The sequence below is a fragment of the Corella eumyota genome, chromosome 3 (assembly GCF_963082875.1).
Source record: "Corella eumyota chromosome 3, kaCorEumy4.1, whole genome shotgun sequence".
In the NCBI taxonomy this organism is placed as follows: domain Eukaryota; kingdom Metazoa; phylum Chordata; class Ascidiacea; order Phlebobranchia; family Corellidae; genus Corella; species Corella eumyota.
The window spans coordinates 18,524,739-18,543,269 of NC_137492.1; positions in this window are offsets into that span (position 1 = coordinate 18,524,739).

Here is an 18,531-nt window from a genome sequence, read left to right on the forward strand (position 1 = left end):
TTTCATATGCCCGCAAGCCATCAGAACTTGCGAAGGGTGGTAATGTATTTAGCGAGCTATTTTGATTGTGATATCCATACAACTAGCATACATTCAATGCGAGGTTTAATAGACATATCTTTACTAATTAGTACAAGGCTTGCGTATAATGTGTTGATTGGTATTATATTGGATTAAAATATATATCCATATATCTTAAAAAGCGTTCTTTATTTAACTTATACTTTGTTCTATTCTGAAATAATTTTTTTTAAATTTTAAACTAAATTATTTCGATTGCTTATCAAAAGTCAATTAATTTCTAAAGTTACAATATAGTTCTATAATTAATGCGTCACTCTACCAGACAATTTTGTTATGATTATAATAAGTTATCTATAATCTACAGGTGCAAACTAAATAACACATGTAACATGTTAGCGATTTTTCTGTGCTTAGATTAAAATTTTATGACGCTTTTTTTGAAGCGTTGCGCGGCTTCACAGTTTAGCAATAAATTAAACAAGCGTCCACACACGTCTTAAATTTTTTCATTACTGCTGCTTAATTATTCATATCTTGCTTGTTAATATTTATTAAATTCCGTGTAAATAAATGTATCGTCAAATTAGTACAACTAAATCCTTGCGAGCATGTTTTAAAAGCGAAGTAGTTGCATATATATAAATGTTACAGTGCCCAATTTAAATAGAAATCGATTGATGTATTTATTCTTGGTTTGAAAAGTTTAATTTGTGTAAAGAAAATTAATCCAATATCCAATATTATGAGAAATCCCTGTCGCTTTTGATTATAAGTGATGTATAAAAATCAATGCATCAGACTAATAAGCTTATTACCTAGCAACGAAGACTGAAAGTTTTTGGAAAAGCCTAACATTCTTTAACTTGACTACTAACAAAAATTGAAAATATAACAACCTAAAATTTAAAGAAATTTAAATTATGCTTATATTTAAATTTAAAACTTTTAAATGCTATGTTAAAGAACCCGTCATTCTTTTCTATAAGTTGTATTTAATCTAGCCCACTTTTCTTAATTCTACTCTTTAGTCGTAACTTCACAATAGCACGTGCAGTATAAACTACTGAAGACTGAGCTTAATACATAATTTATCGGCTTTGTATTCCGAAGCCCCTTACACCTTTGTATCGCTACGCAGGCAACGCGCACAAAATGTACAAACAATAAGTTTTGTACGAGTATACAATGTACAGAGAACAATATAGATAACGCGAGGTTTTCTTCAGGTAAACCTATTACATTTCTCAGACTTGTATATCTATATAAATTTATACGAAAATTTTACCATTTTTGACTACGAAGTTGTACATAAATTTTTAAACATATATTGCCTGAAACTAATTGTTTACAATTTTTTTTTTAATTTTTTTTTTTATAAGCCTGTTATTACTTTTTATTTTTTAACTATTGACTAAGTGCTTCCAATCCACATTTTTCTCCGTAACCCGGTGACCTTTTAGTTGATAGACATATAGGCTGACAACTCGTAATCCTGCTTAGGATTTAAGTTCTAACTATATCTTATTAAAGTCAACAGTCGTTTACTACCTCGCTCTACTTGAAATTTTCAAATTAAAGTTGTTGCGAAATACTTGCTAGTAAAAAAAAATTTATGATATCGACGATTGAAAAAAGATGTCCTCAAATAGCTTTTTTGTTTGTCCTCAAATAGCTTTACAGCAAAAATATTATTTTTATGAGCAACGTGATTCTTGTAATAAAATGCTTGGTCTAACTTAAATACGCAATGTTAAAAAAAAAATTTAATTTAAATATAATGTGTTGTGTAACTTGGCAAAATTAAATCCTAGTTCTTCAGTTCTTAACGCTTACAATTTTATACTGCGTTTTATTTCTCCGTAACTCTTTTTTAAAGTCAAAAATTTAGAGCTCAAAACAATTTTCAAACTTTAATCGTTTTAAAAACTGGTTGAAAGTTAAGTGAATTGCTAGATGCTGATTTACATGCGTTATATATCCTTTGCCGGTTATCTTTTGGGATAAGCGATTTGTCAAAAAACTTGTTCGCTTTGCCAGCGATAATCGATTTAAATTTGTAAGTGTCTTGTTCTTTTCACATTTCCTTCACATCGATCAGCATCCAATTAAATCAAAATATGCAATGTGTGCTGGTCCTGCAATCAATATTATCGTATTGCAATCGCACGCCAAAGATACACATTTTGTAGGTTGATTACTCCCTTGGGGGGAGCCCCTAAAGGGCGTTTATTTTAATGTAAGAAACAACAAATATGTTAGACCGACGGCAGACGGATTTACTTTTGCAAGCAGGTATTTAAAACGACATTTATTAATCATTAAAATAGATTTAGAATCAATAAAAAGACTTGTTTTTGCTGATTTAAACTTAAATAAACATGACAAGACTTGATATTATTGTACGATTGAAACTTGTAAAATAATCCCTTTGTTCCAACTGCAAGACTAAACGTATAAAGGCCGAATTTCTTAAGCAAAATGAGTTCTAATTAATAATTCACATTTTATTGTGTTGGGTACTTATTGATAAAATCAGTAAAAACATAGTTATATGCTATTAGTTAGATCTTGATCAAATTAATTAGGCATTTTAGAAAAAAGTTATATTTTATTATCTAAAATATAAGAGTAGGTTATGTTTTATATTAAAACTGCATATTACAACTTAAAAACTACACAGAAATTTTAACAAATCAATTTGGTAGAAATAATATAAGAACAAAAGAAACTCGTTGTAAGGCTTTGACCAACCATTCGTTTGCCTTAACGGTCAAACTTTTGAAGAAATGTAACAAAAATAATAATTAGAGATATAATATTTCACAGTTATACAAGGCTACACAAATTTGTAATTTAAATTCATAAACAAAACCTTTACAAATAGGATTGCCACAATTCAGAATTACAATTACTGAAAGTTTCATAAGCCGCATAGATCATCGCAGAAATTTCAACTTTTAAATTTCCTTGTCTTAATAACAGCGTTGCCTATTGCCAAAAAGTGCAATATAAATTGAGTTATATTGCACTATTTGCATTAGAAACTGTTGTTGTGGCCGCAGTAATTGTAGATGAAGTTTTGTCAGGCGTCTTAAGTTGTTTAAATTTGCTGATCCCACATCGACCAAAACATTCCTTTATTGGACCCCACCAAAATTCGCGCATCATTTTGTTTCTTATACATGTCATATACCAAATAAATAAACCCTAAAATAAAACAATATTTAAATTAATTATTTTGTACTTAACAAAACAGATTTAAAAGATAACATTTCTATATACAATAAACTAATATTTTTTCAATGTAATTCATACTTTTAACCAGATTACAGGGTAACTAAATGCTCAAAAGATTATTAATAAATCATGAGAGTAAACTGTAAAAGATATCTCTAAATACTTTAGAGATAAATATGATATTGTAGCGGTTAAATAGAAGTGAGAAAGCGTCTTATTAGTTTAACGGTGAATTACAGAATGAATGAAAGATAAGATAACAGCGGGACGCTTAAGTAATTAGGAAAAAGGTAATAACAACATGCGTATAACGTACACACACATACTACGCTTCGTATGTCAATAAAGTAGTGCGCTACACAATTCCCCCCCAGAAGCGTAGTAAAAATTACAAGAAAATTAAAAATTAACAGTTAATTTTGTTTCGTTTTTGGTCTTCCACGTTTATTGGGTATTGCCACTTGAACAGGCTGCGTCAAATCAACGTTGGCTGGTTTCAAACGATCAACGGACAAAGTTTGTTTGGTACCACCAATATCCAAAATAAAAGTTTTTATATCACGCTTTATTACATAATATGGTCCTTCATAAGGTGCTGTCAGTGGAGGGCGATGAGCATCTTTTCGAATAAAAACATATTTACAAGTTTTTAAAGTTTGAGGGACATATGTAGTTTGATTTGCGTGGCGTGACATGGGTTGTGGCATAAACTGGCTGATTTTTTTGCGTATAAGTTTTAATTTTTGTTCGCTGTTTGTTTTGTCAGGGTCATGAAAAATGAAATCCCCTGGGACAGTAATTGGGGCGCCGTATACTAGCTCCGCCGACGACACCTTTAAATCTTCTTTAGGAACGGTTCTTATACCTAAAAGCACCCATGGAAGTTGATTCGTCCAGTTAGGTCCAGTCAACCGCGCCATTAACGAACTTTTAAGGTGGCGATGTAATCGCTCAACCAAACCATTGGATTGCGGCCTGAAAGCACACGTGTGGTTTAACTGAATTCCGAGTGAGGCGTTTATAGATCTCCAGACACTAGAGGTAAATTGCGATCCTCGATCAGACGACATATTTAAAGGAATACCAAATCGCGATATCCAATTGTATAAAAAAGCTTTTGCACATGTATCTGTTTTTGAATTTCTCATCGGAATTGCTTCTGGCCATCTGGTAAAACGATCGACTATGGTTAGCAAATACGTGTAACCATCTGATGGGAGAAGAGGGCCGACAATATCGATATTTATATCGGTAAAACGAGCTTTTGCGTCTGGATATGTAGATAAGGGAGTTTGCACATGCCGTTGAATTTTTGATTTCTGACAAGGAAAACATTGTCTTGCCCATGTGCCAACATCCTTGTTGAGACCCGACCAAACAAATTTTGAAGCAATTAATTTGCGGGTAGTTCGGATTGAAGGATGTGATAAGTCGTGCAAAGTATGAAATATTTTCTTTCTCCATGACAAAGGAACAATGGGACGAGGCTTACCAGTTGAGACATCACACAAAACAGTTGCGCCCTTGATGCCCATATTTATATCAGCAATTTTCAGATTAGTTTCTGCGGTACGATATGCTTGTACTTCCGGTACAAGTTGGTCTGCGGCAAAAATCTCAAAATCGAGGTCGATAACGTTATTTTTAATGCAGGAAATGTTAGCCCGTGACAATGCGTCTGCGACATAATTTTCTTTTCCATTAATATGTTGAATATCAGTCGTATATTCGGAAATAGCCGACAGATGTCGTTGTTGTCGATTAGACCAAGGATCAGTGACTTTAGAAAAAGCAAAAGTAAGGGGTTTGTGATCTGTGTAGATGGTAAAGACTCTACCTTGGAGAAAATAACGGAAATGGCGAACAGCTAGATACATTGCCAGTAGTTCCCGATCGAATGCGCTATATTTTATTTCGGCAGGTCGTAAATATTTGCTGAAGAAAGCAAGGGGTGTCCACTTTCCATTAATTACTTGTTGCAAAACGGCACCAACCGCCTGTTGTGATGCGTCAACCGTTAAGGCTGTTGTAGCATGCGCCTGGGGGTGATGAAGCATGGTACAATTAGCAAGTGACAATTTTGCCTTGTCAAAAGCGAATTGCGTGTCCTTATTCCAGATCAACTTTTTTGGCTTTCCTGACAAACTTTTATAAATTGGCGTCATTATGCGTGCGGCACCAGGAATAAAACGAAAATAAAAATTTATCATTCCGGCAAACTCCTGTAGTCCTTTAACAGTTTTAGGGGGCTGCATTTGCGTAATAGCTTTTACTTTATCCGGTAAAGGAATTATTCCAGCTTTGTTAACCAAATGCCCTAGAAAGTTGAGTTCTGATTTGCCAAATCGACATTTGTCAATGTTAACGACTAAGCCGTTTAGTGACAGAACTTCAAAAAGACTTTTTAAGTGTTCAAGGTGCTCTTTCTCAGATTTGCTTGCTACCAATATGTCATCCAGATAGACGAACACGAAATTAAGACCTTGACATACACTGTCCATGAGTCGCTGAAAAGCTTGTGCAGCATTTTTTAACCCGAACGGCATGCGCCTGAATTCAAAAAGGCCAAATGGAGTTATGACAGCGGTCTTCGGTATATCTTCAGGGGCCACTGGCACTTGGTGATATCCTCTGACTAAATCTATTTTAGAAAATAGGCAACAACCGTCTAAATGCGATGTAAAATCTTGTATATTGGGTATCGGATAACGATCCGGTTCTGTGAATGCATTTAGACGGCGATAATCACCGCACGGTCTCCAACCTCCAGAAGCTTTGGGCACCAAATGAAGGGTGAAGACCAAGGACTAGAGGAGCGTTGAATTATGCCCATTTCCAACATCTTTGTAAACTCCGTTTTGGCAATAATAAGCTTCTCGGGTGGCAATCGACGAGCTCGTGCGTGAACAGGTGGACCGATGGTGGGAATGTAATGCATGATATTGTGCTTAGTGGTCTTTTGATCAAAACGTGGCAACGTAAGCCCTGGAAACTGATGCAATAACGATGTATATGTTGAATTGACTTGCAATACCAATTTTTGTTGAGGGTCGTTTTTTAAAACTGGTTTTTGCAAAAGCTTTTGGCCGTTTATGTCTACTAGGAAGGAGTTTTTACGCAAAAAATCTGCACCAAGAAGTGACCTAAGAACATCCGCAATAACGAACTTGCATAAAAATGTACCAATAGGTAAGCAAATTTTTGTCATTTTAGTCCCATATGTGCATAATTTGCCTCCATTAGCGGAAAGAAGTGGTTGCTGTTTGGTTTTTGTTCGTCGCTCATAACTGGTCGGCGGAATAACACTTACTTCAGCACCAGTGTCAATGAGAAATCTAATTTTGGAATTGATGTCGTGCACAAAAAATAAATTGTTTTGTTTACCGGTTGCTGCCGCTGACAGCAACCGACCATTTAGTTTTCCGAAAAATTACAGGGAGGAACGCATTTTCTGGCCCTGTTTCCAAACCGGCGATGATAGAAACATAGAGAATCGCCATTCTTATCGGGTTTTCGCTCAGTTTGTGTCCGATTAACTCGAGAAATGGCGTAAGGTGATGGAGCATTTCTTGCCATCCATACAGCATCGGCACGTTGCGCAAGTGCACGCATGTTTGCGAATGAATCATGGGCAAGAACTAAACGTACATCCTCTGGTAGATGTTGCAAAAAAAGGTGTTGAAAAATAAAACACGATTTGTGATCGCCTAACAGTGCCAGCATTTCATCCATTAATTCGGACGGTTTGCGGTCTCCCAAACCAGGCATGTTTAGCAACCGAGAAGCCCTTTCTTGTGCGGAAAGCGTGAATGTTCCTAGCAATCTTTGTTTGAGTGCTTCATACTTGTCATTGCTTGGAGGGTTTTCCAATAAATCAATGACCCGAAGGGCAGTATCTTGATCTAAGGCAGCAACCACATACAAGTATTTCGTCTGGTCAACATTTATTTTTCTTAACTCAAACTGAGCTTCTGCTTGTTGATACCAAACTCTCGGATGAGCTGACCAAAAGCTTGGCAATTTTAAAGAAACAGAATTCTCTTCTTTAATCATTCTAGAAATGTCGTTTCTAGATGTCGGGGTCACCAATGTAGCGGTTAAATAGAAGTGAGAAAGCGTCTTATTAGTTTAACGGTGAATTACAGAATGAATGAAAGATAAGATAACAGCGGGACGCTTAAGTAATTAGGAAAAAGGTAATAACAACATGCGTATAACGTACACACACATACTACGCTTCGTATGTCAATAAAGTAGTGCGCTACAATATATTAAATAATGTTTAAGCTTACCCAAAAAGCGTTAAAAATAGCAAACAGCCAGGACATAATCATGTTATAAAGAAGATCAGACGAAAATAGCAAAAGAAATCCAAACATCCAAGTTATTCCAAGAGTTAGTGAAAGAGTGCAAGCAGTTATCACCTCTTGAGATTTATTTCTTTTAGCTACTGTTGATCTTATCTAATATTTAAAAAAAAATACAAAAGTTATACTTTGTTTTTTAATTTTTTTTTAAACTTGTAAGTTTATTTTTATACTTGTAGATTTAGTTTATATTTTACTTGTAGATTCTAATTAGGTTTATACTTTATATTTGTGAGTTCAGATTGTATATTTTTATTTAACATTACTGAACGGTTTTATTATTTCAGAAATGTTCTTAAAAAGGGTGTCTAAAATAAAAAAATCTTTTTTACCTGATCTCTTTTAAACCAAATTTTCCGAATAACAAGAACTAAAACAAACAGATTGTACATAAATACGCTTCCAACAATAGCTAAAAACCCGTACAAGGAATAATTTTGCAGCCAGCACATATTTGCTTCACGGTAATAGGAATCGGATAACTGTCGTCCTAGAAAATAGGTTTTAAAATGTTTATTGAAATTGTGATTGGATTGTTATAACATTTAATGTCTTGTGTTTAATTCTTGTCAAAAGTTTTGGCCAATATCATTTAAAACCATTCAAAACACAAAAGAGATTTGGTTGAATAACAAAAGATAATACTTAAAACCTTATAATACCTTCTTAACGTCGTTACAGTCCTTTAAAATTTTAACACACCAAAATAAAAGCATAAAAATGTAAGTTCTAGAAATAATTTTACACATACCCATAGTATGACTTTGACACAAACCATCGGAAGGCCTAAATTGATCAAAGTACCCATAAGTTAGTCCAAGGTTGATACCAACAATTGAAATCGACAGCAAATAACAGAATGCACAAGCTTTCCACATAAAATATCGTCCAGTTGTTTTAAAAACCTTTTAAGTTATACATTTATTTTAAAATCATATAAATTTATATTTCAAAGAATTAGTTTGTTATTGTAATATGTTTGGTTTATACGTAAATATCGGGTTTAAGGACAAATAGTTATTGGTGCATCTTATGTTAGTGTCTTTATAAATCTCAAGCACATTAAATTAGTTTCACCAGCGAAAAGATAGCATCTACTAAGTAAACCGTGCAATATCATAAACTTAATACACTTACTTTTACAAGAGCTGTATACAGTCGATTGCTATACACTGCCATCCAAATCCAACCACTTAAAAAGGTTAACTGCAAGGTTATTGTAATTACAGTGCACAAGATTTCTTGTGACGGTGTGGATACACCAAGAACAAATATAATATAGAAAAGCATAATGTTTGTGTTGATGTGCAGTTGAATTTGATACTGAACTTTGTTCCTAGCATTTCTGCAAAGTGTAAAAAAGTTATTTAGTAACAAAAGCTAGTAGCTAAGCTGAAGCATTGTTTAGTTATGTTCTCACAAAGAACATATTACCAAGCACAAAATAACTTGACCATATAAGCAAAAATAGTCAAATGTTATATTTACTTGTTTAAGGCAACAATAAGTATAGTTGCAAATAGTCCTGCTATAGAGAAGTAGCATCCTACATCACTTACAAGAGATAAAACCAAATCAGCGGGTACATCAATTACAGACTAAAAATACAAAATGGAGGTCAGATATCTATGCAATCATCAAGTTTATTCATGAGTCATTGGTACGTGCAAAATTACTTAAAAAAATGGAGGGTTTTTAAATAGAATTGCTCCTAATTAGACCACGTGACATTTTTTTGGCCTATATAAAGTTTTATGAATATTGATTATGTCCTAAAATGTCATGATGTTGATATTTATAAACATTTTTCTGCTTATTCAAAACATGTATTAGCGTTTATAACCTCCTATTTCCGCTTTTAGCACACAAGAATTAACAATAATAATGTTTTAATCATCATATATTATATAGATTTTAAGATTAAGAATTAACAAAACATTTGCAGACAAAAATGGGTCAATGACTTGTAAGTAAGTTCATACTATTAATAAGAACTTAAGGTAATCAAAATTAAGGATTTATTTATAGTTAAGATATAAAATATTTAAAAGGTATTTACCACAAGCAAGGCAAAGCTTGTTAGATGATTACACACACAAACAGTATGATTATTTTGCACTTCCAGGCAGCATCCTTCATCAGACCAAACCATGTTTATTTCATCCCAGAATACACATCTTTGAAACGTTACTTCATTCTAAAAATAACAAAAAAATTTAAATTACTTCGAAATTCTAATTAACATTTAAAATAGTTTGTTTATTATTCTATGCATAAACATTTACAAATATTTATTACCATATGAGTTATGATGAATTGAATTTTTGACATATAAAATTTCGTGATTTAATGAGATAGTTATATTGAAAAAATATTTTTTAAATTTATGAAATGGTCTGATTTTCTAAGAATGACCGGAAAATTGTTTTTATTAAAAGGAAAAATTACTTACCACGAAGTCGTTAACTGGCGTAACTTCCCCATAACTAGTTTCTTCGTTTAAAATCTCGATCCGAACTGGAGTTTCTAGATTTTCTATTCTTTGGTCCACCCCAACATTTATTGTGATAACCTTAAATTAAATATATAAAATAAAGTGCCTATTTTTTTATTAAAATAGGTAAAGTTATTCATTCTTTGCCATTTATCTAAACAAAAAAAAGGTTATAAAGTCAAAAAGTAATATTTTTTTTGACACTTAACAAAAACAGAGGGCTTTATTGTGAAGTTTGTACACTTATTTTTAACTTACTGTAGATATGTTTTCATGCGAAGGAAAATCGGTCGCATTTTGAAGAAAATAAGTAACTTCGCCTGTATTATTTCGCTGTAACGATTGTAAAATAGCTTCGACTGGAACAGTAAAATTAAACAAGGGAACACTGACGTTGCCAACCATTTTCCCTAGTTCAATTGGCGGTAAAAGCTGTTAAAACAATTTTAAACATTATTTTGGAACTAAATTATTTCATATATATATATACAAATTATAGAAATCCAATACATCGGTGGGGTTTGCAGGAAAAGTTGAAATCTCTTGGGTAGTGCTTCTAGTTGTTGTAGGCATTTCAGTAGTAGTGGTTGTTGTAGTAGTTGTTGAAGCGGTAGTTGTTATTGGTTTTGTTGTTGTTACTTCTGCTGTTGTCGTTAGAGCAGTTGTAGTCTCAACAAAATCGCAAGGAACTCGATGGAACGTTGCAAGATCGTAATGAGCGCTTATAACAATTCCATTTTGTCCCTTTGAAAGTTCTCGACTACATACCATATAGGCCATAACATTACCTAAATAAATATCATAATAGAAATGAATATTTTATCAAGTTGTTTTGAAAAATTTTGTTGTTATCATAATTTGCTTGTTTACCATTGTCGCATAGATTGCTTGAGGCTTGGCGACGTGAAACGAAACTTTGTGAAAATGATAAGTTTGATACTCGAGTAAACGGACAACGATCTAAAAAATCACAAAAACATTTTGCATTAAGTTGTGTATAAGGATATCAAAAGCCCGTAGGCAAAGCTATTAACATTGTAAGCTAAGTTATGTGATATTACATACGTTAACAATACACAATGTGGTTAGGTCGTTTTGTAATGTTACGTCTTATAAACCATATAAGAATTTTACATACCTGCAAAAGATGACGGGCGACTAAGTGTATTCAAGAGTGAACTCGAACGAGCAACATATTTGTCATATGAACTCAACAAAGCTGTCACTGACTTATTAATGGTTCGAAATCTGACCAAATATCTGTAAATAAAAACATGATAGCATCACGTACATTGGAGTTAAGAACCAGACAGTAGGGCAAACATTAAACATGACTGATATTTTCACTTTGCTATAAAAACAAAGTTAAACCTATTTTTTGTACAGCTTGACCTGAAAGACATTTTCCAAATTAAGGCTAGCCAATTGGGTTAATTACGCGAACCTCTTACGCAGTTCAGACATTTGATATAATCACAACCTAAATATAGAAACGCAATTTCTATGAATAAAATATGAACAAACTCACGATACAGTTGATATTCCTTTTCTACCGGCAAAGGCTCCAGTTTTAATTACATCATAAACATCGGAGTTGAATCGGAAAGCCTTATTTAGTAACTCGACATATTGGGTACAGTTTTCTTCAAGAAGAGAGTTGCTAATTTGCTGGCGAAATAACTTCGCGTACAAGTCTAAAGGAACAACAAATATATATTATTGAAAGAGAAAAACATTGTAAGGTCAAAAAACAAAAACTTGATTTTTAATAATTTAATCTATTGGTTTCTATATAGACATTAGAACAAAATAACAAGTATAAAATGTAGGCTTACTAAGGCATTCAAACCCATCACCAATTAGGCCATCTTTGCAAACACATTGTTCAATACCAAGTTGCGTTTTTTGACATGAAGCTGTATGAGCACAGGTTTGATCCCCTCTGAAACAAGTGTCAGCTACAAAATGTTAACAAAAAATTAATTAATATGTTAAAGGTTGGTATTTTAATTCTACGAGAATTTTTTATCGCGTGCTTAAAGTATAGGTCATGCGTTTATAGTTTAATTGGTATTTGATAAAATGGAAGAATTATATTTTGTAATTTGCTTCACTTCTACGATATCATGATTGCTTCTTTGCACGTTATATGTATGAGCCAATTCGTGTTAATTAATTTGTCAATTTTATCGTAACTTAAAGTTTTTATTTAAATAATATAGATAAAGTTTCTCATTAAGACTATTCATTCAATTAAAAGATACAGTAGGTTATTTAATACAGACCTAATATGTAAGGGACTCAAAATTAAAGTTAACTTCATTTTTTTTATTTTTTTTTATAATTTTTTTTTGCTGTTTTCCTATTTTACCTGTAGCAATTCTTATTGGTTTACTTCCAGCACTTCTTCCCGCCTTATAAATGACGTACACAACTACGTCATAGAACTGATCGGGGACTAGCCCAGATATTTGTGTCGACGTTGTCGTCACTTCGATAGTAGTGACGTCATCAGGCCCTATAAATATGACAGTATTATATAACGGGGAGTTTTAAATGTAAATTAGTGCAAGTCATTTGACTTTTTTTCCAAGTCACGTTTATCATTTAGGTTGGTAAAGAGAAATATTTTGCTTGCACGTTTATTCAAAGCATAAATCTTTCTTGGGACATTTTCTTATTGTATTAACCCTTGAAATTCCGAATCTGTAATTCTACTATATAACTATAATAAAACAGGCTCATATATGCTCCCAAGATAGGCAAAGGGTTGTTATTACGTAGATTATTGTGATAGATTAATTATTGAAATAGGTTTGATCATTATGTCCTTATTTGGCATTTTTTTAAATATTTTTATAGTATTGCGTAAATATTACCTATAAATAAATAATTTTAAATTAGAATTTGGTTATTTCTTACCAGTGCTGTATTGGATTTGATATAATATTGCGCCAGGAACTGGATCGAATTGAACTGACAACGTAGTTAGCTTAATCATATGTAATGTAAGGGTAGGTGCAGCTTCAACAACTATTTAAAAAATACAGATTTCGGTAATTAAATTTGTTACTAATTTTGTTAAAATTAAAGCTTGTTTTAATCAAAACAATGATTTTAAGCCTATTTGATGATTGTATTTTATAAATTTTTACACATTTTTACCTGTGTAGGCTGAGAAATTAGAAAACCGTGTACTCCCTCCAAATAAGTTAGTTGAAGTAATTGTGAGGTTGTACAACGACCCTGGGTTAAGTCCACCAAAGCCTGCGACCGGGGCGATGCCCTGATATAACCTATCCTCAAATGTCGAGTTAAATAACCTAACTACATATCTATCCACGTTTGAAATAAGATTCCAACTAAACGATAACGAGGTAGTACTTTGGGACTCGATTCTAATTTCGGTAGGGTTGGCAGGCACTAAAATGGGAAATCATTTTAAATAGTTAAAGATATTCCAAGGAACTTGCTTAAATTTTCAGCACAACATTTAAACATAAACAGTAATCAGGCTAAACAGAAAAAAATATTTTATTTAACTTATCACCAATTTATGTAAAGGGCTACTGCGTTTCCACGTTTGTTACAATATATTTTGTTACCTCTGCAATTTTCTGTATCGCCACTTCTGCAAGTACAAGTGAAGCCAAACAAATTTGGGTAACATTGCTGGTTGTCTGTACATGAACTATCACAAAATCCTGTGACGTAGTTAAAAGTATAATAAATTAGCAAGTCACGAAATATGTTCACTTCCTAGTTTTAGTAATACTACATTTGTTTGAGGAATTGAATAAATATAACAGGAATTGTATCACGCAATCAATATTTCTTTCAAGCCTTATCAGAAGGGTTCAAGTTTAATTATCGAACTTTTCATGTATTTGTATTATTAGATGTTTATACTTGCCTGTACAATTGTATCCATTTCCAATATACCAGTCGTTACAAGTACATTTAAATCCCACTTCTAAATCAGTACAGGTCGCTTCAACATGACAATTGTGAATCCCCATCTCACATTCGTTAACGCCTTTGGTGAAAACTTTTTGAAATAAGGGATTGGTTTGGTTTAGTGTTTTTAATTTGTTACAGTTACAAGGGAGAAATGTGTATTGAAATACCTTGGTTATTTTTGTTTTTAATAAATGTGCTTCCGGTTGGTATGTTATTTCCTTGTACTAAAAATAAATCAATTACAATTAATATTTCTAATCAAAGTTTTCAAAAAAACAGTAATCATTACTGCTTTAAGGAATAGGTTACTTACCTTCTGCGGTATGAACCAGCAAAGTTGTGTAATTCCCACGTACCGTCGATGTAGAATCTCTAGCATTAAGTTCCAATTCGTAATTTAGGCCTGGCTCTAGCCCAGAAAAGGCAGCCATAGGTACATAAGTAACATACAACATGCTTGTCCATGTTGAATTTCTGAGTGTTACAAAGTAGATATAAGCGTTTCGTACAAAGTCCCACTTAAAACTTAGTGAGTTGGTGGAATTGTAAGTCACTTGTACATTTTCAACGTTGCCAACTGTATTAAAATAAATATGTATATGATTAATTAAGAGCTATTATAAAAATGTTTACTATTTAAAATTATTTTAAGCAACCTATAACAAGTGTTTATTAATGATCTTTACATAACAGGCTTATTTATTACACAACAAAGGATTAATATAATACCAGCCAAAGTAAATCTAGTACCTAAAACACAACCTTCTAATTACCACTTAATTTAAGCTTTTAAAATTAAGAAACGCGCTCAAATTAGATTAGGAATTTTTACAAACTTTGGCAATTTTGAGACGTTCTACCAGAGCAGAAACAAGTATTTCCAAACGGGTTCCAACGGCAATTTCCTCCACTATTTGAACAATCATTATTACAATAACCTAAAGTATAATTTGCATTTAATTTTTTCATTTATATAACGTTGAAAAGTACATAAAGAAGTGGATATCAAAACTGATCAAGTTAATTAGAAGATATTGTTATATAAAATTGCCCGCTAATCTACTTAATATACCCGCTAATCCATATTGTATTATTTAAAACAACTTTAACCAGTTTGTGGTGCTTTCTATCAAAATATTTAAAATTTTTTTGTTGACATTATAAATATTAAACGAATTTAGATACCACGCCATTTAAAAAATGGTTATTTTTTCTCCTTAACCGATTAATCAAGCTTTTTAAAATTTTATTCAAAGATATGCAAAATACTAGAAAATTAAGCCTGTTTTAGGCTGCTGTAATATACGGAAGCCTTAATTGTGTACTAAGACTTAATTCTTTTAAAGTAAAAGAATATGTCACACAGTATTTTAACAAAATAAAATTACAAACAAATAACTAACCGATGCATTTGGTTCCATTTCCGATGTACCATTGGTTACATTGGCATCTGAATTCTCCTTTTATTTTTACACAGCTTGCTTCTGGATGACAAACTTGGTTGCCACAATTTTCTAACTCTGTAAAATTTTATTCTACTTTCAAAATAATTTTCTGTAGGGTATTTTGTTTTAACATAATTAACGAACTTTAAAACAAATATTTTTTATTTTAAGTACGCTTCTCTTGAATTTTTAAATTTGTTTTTTTTTTGCAAGTAGTAATTTAATTTTCTATATTTTTTGCTACAAAAACATATATTTTACCTGCTACAGATTGATGTAATGTCACTATTATTAATATTCCATATATGATGCTATTCATTTCTGAATTATTTCCCTCGTATCAAAAAATATCGGTGTTAAAATCAGTATGTTGTGGTCGTCTTTTTAGTTAAATTTGAAATAACAGATTAAAAGTTGATCACGTTTATATATTCGCATCATCAGACTAATTAATATCATAACATTTCCATTATTATCTAAAAACGTTATTCCAAATTTTGACGTCACTATTTTAACAGAAAAGTACTTAGTTTATACCAAGAAAAAAACTGTATGAAATATCATTTTTGAATAACCATAATTCATAATACCGCAGGCGCTTTTTAAGTCGGCAGATAAAGAACATTTAAAGTTCATATAACCTATTTAAATTAACTGCATTTATATCAAATGTTAGTCTTGGAATTCAGATACAAAAATCGTGTAGGCATGTTCTGCTTATGTTCTTTCTTGCCAAATTATGGATTTCAAGTTTTTAATTACTGCCTCTCTGTAAGATAATTAGCTTTTCAATGTTAACATGTGCTTTATGTGTTATTGTCATATTCCTTCCATCACTAACGTGATATTTTTAAATTTTATATTCTATATCGGGAACAAAAATCTTAATCCTTTTTAAAAGGCAATTAATGGCCTTGTGGTTTCGTTGTTGTTGTATTTTGAAGGTTATCTAATGCCTTATACACTGCAAAAACTATACAACCTTTGCTTCTGTGTCGAGCAATGTGTTAAAAAGAATACGAGTTTGATTGAAATTGAAATTTTACACACTGATGACAGAGGCCCCAGCCCCAATTTTCCTTCAAAGCACCTTTAATTCTGTTTTTTAAAATGTCAAATAGATTTACCATTTGTTTGTATTTTATAACGTATAGAACGTTCTTCACAGGTCATTCGTCGTCTGTTTTTGAATAGCAAGTCTTAAACTTGAACTACGTTCTAATAAAGGCTTACTAGCAACATCTTACGGACGATTTTTCTGAGAAGCTATGTTGTTAATGTTTACTTTGTAAAACACTGCTGTAACTTATATTTTTTAAATAATAAAAGCTTAAACAGGCAACTTCTTAAAGCAAAAAATATTTTTTTTATTTATAAACTTTTTTGCTAATTATTTAAATTATATTTGCATTGTACTTAATAAAGGAGTTTCTATACCGCACCTATAAAATATATATCACGCATATTAGCCATATCGAGTAGGCTTACCGCGCATAGTAAGCTCATCGTGCATTATTAGATAGTAAGCAAACCCATACAAACAAGAAACATTTTAAAAGTTGATGAAGGTAGAATGTAAGCAAATGTGGTGAGCAATACTGTATACCATAGCATAAAGTTAAGTTTCTAAATACTAGAATTAATTTGTGGGTATGTTCGTTTATCTGACGTTGTTTTGGAAATCCTGAAAATAAACAGACTGATTTATAAAGGATGGCAATGTCAGAATTTCATAGATGCGATGGTAATAAAATCAAATCTATTTAAATAATTGAATATCACGATCATAAGCTGATAAAACGTTTTTTTTTTTTTTATAATAATGTTGTGTTATTAGTCAGCTACCTCCATTGACAAACTGAGGCACTCTAACAACCTCTAAACTTAACTAGAATTTAATTAGTTATCTGTTTATATTGTTGTTGTGTATAAGAATATAAAATTAGTACAGTTTCATTTCACTAATATATTAGTTAGTATCATTATTATGGCATGTACATTTATAACCTTCAATCACTGTCAGACTGTTATGTTATTTGGTTTCTTACTTAAGATCATTAACATTAAGCAAACCAATCAATTCTATGTAATACTATGGTAATAATAAAGCTGATGTACCGACAGTAAGCAATTTGGTATATATAACTTAAATAAAAAATGGATTTCATTTTTTTAGATATTTCGTAAAAGAATACAGAGTTGTACTAGTTTTAAAATTGTTAATTTAAATTCTGAAATTAAATAGAAAAAATTTTTTTTTTAAATAATTGGTTTCAAAAATTTTTACATTTATAAATTGATTTTAAAATAATACAAGCTGTTAAAAATATTATTTAGGCTTTTTTCTTTAAAACTCGTTATAGTTAGAACAACAAAACATCACTTTACTGTGTTAAGAATCAATAGGAAACAATGCCATGCTTCAAATAGTTTAAAAAGGCGTAGCTGAAGAAAACTAATTTAACCCAATTTGTGATTTTACGGTTTATTAAATTTCAAAACAAAATTGGAAAAAACTAAAAACTAAAAAAAAAATTTTAATTTTAAACTATATACATTGGTGTTTTTTTTTGTTTGAAAAATTCTACAAAAAGAATTTTTTAACAAATGTGTGATAAAACTAATAATTAATTATTGCGAAAACAGAGCATTTAAACAGCATTGGTTTTCTTTGTTCAGTTAACACAATGTTTGCTAGAACCTTATGTGCTTACAGGTATAGTCAATAACTTTATTTGTCTTGTGCACAAGTGGAAGGCAGGCAGTGGTACAGAATGTTATTTTGTGTTGTTTGTCCATGCAACATGTTGTTCGGTAAAGAAGCGCGAGTTCTTTTGTGAATTTATTTGTTTTTGCTTAAAGTTAATGTGCAACCGGCATTGTTAATACCTAGCGCCAAACGCAGTGCAGTTCTGGTCCAGAATAGAATTAGATTAAACAGAAATTGGGCAATAATTTTGTAAAATTAAATAGTCTTTTTTAGTTTAAATTTTACAAATTTAAA